At 36.9% G+C, this 1,103-nt stretch overlaps 1 protein-coding gene across 1 annotated transcript in view; it reads right to left on the reverse strand.

Moving 5' to 3' along the window:
* The window catches only part of ADAMTS20 (ADAM metallopeptidase with thrombospondin type 1 motif 20), a gene marked incomplete at its 3' end in the record, with an annotated part of 154,610 nt that overhangs the window by 69,571 nt on the left and 83,936 nt on the right, over positions 1 to 1,103 (reverse strand). The window lies entirely within an intron of this gene.

Raw genomic sequence — 1,103 nt, forward strand, 5'->3', positions numbered from 1 at the left:
AATCTACCAAAATATAAAGTAGTGTGGCTTAAAATATTCCAGAAGTTTTCTGAATCTTGGAGACTTACAGACTGGCCTCCAGTTTAGAAGTGAATGAAACTGATGTTTATTTTCTGGTGCCTTGAGATAATCTTAATTTACAGTGACATAAAAAAGACATACTCGGGGCGATTACAGAGCCTGGTTGTGCTTTTGATTCCACCTCCACATGTTCTTGAACAAGAACTGTAAGGTCCCCATGGTCCCCATTCACCATCTACAGGACGTGTTTCCATTTCTTTGTTTACACATAGCCCATGGTGGCAATGCTATGAAAATAACAAAAAGAAATGATTCATGTATATCTAATCAGGACATCACAGTAATTATAGCAGCATAAAGATCAACAGAACACAATGTATACAACTTAAAGCAAAATGTTAATTCAGATGTGATTACATTTAACACCATGTTATATATATTTACTGAGTATACCTACCATGTAACTGTAAGATCTATGGAATGCAAAATGAATAAAAATGCTCCCTTGCCTTTAAGATTTACCGTCTCCCTAGGAGAGGGAAGACCTACACATATGGAAAACACTTAGATAGTAAAATAAAAAAATATTTTTGAAAAAAAGCAAATACTAGATTAATACAGTATGTATCCATGCTCCTGTTTTTTATGCAAAGTTATCTATTAGTCTCACACTTTTAGGGAAATTTCTATTCTGTATCAATGCAAGTCTCAATGATCACTTGGCTTCTTACTTTTATCAAGAAAATGGAACTTACAGAAGAAGCTGCCACAATCTCCCACCACCCTTTCTACCCAGCTAGCAGCATCTGTGCCTTCCTGCCTATTTGTTTACATGAAAAATCCAGGATCCTAGCCAATCTCATCCCTTCTCACTACTCAAAACATCACTCCAGCAGCTCTCTCATCTCTCCTACATCATCAGGTCCCAGTTTCCACCACAAGAAAGCTAATGTGGTTCGTGCACTTATGGCACTTACGGCGGCCTATGAACTAGTTGCTGTCAGTCTGTGAGGAGACGAGTACAGACATTGAGACTAAGCATTTAGAAACTTTTATAAGATTTTAACAGAGTAATTTTATGT

This window comes from Hipposideros armiger, unplaced genomic scaffold (genome assembly GCF_001890085.2).
Source record: "Hipposideros armiger isolate ML-2016 unplaced genomic scaffold, ASM189008v1 scaffold_194, whole genome shotgun sequence".
NCBI lineage: Eukaryota > Metazoa > Chordata > Mammalia > Chiroptera > Hipposideridae > Hipposideros > Hipposideros armiger.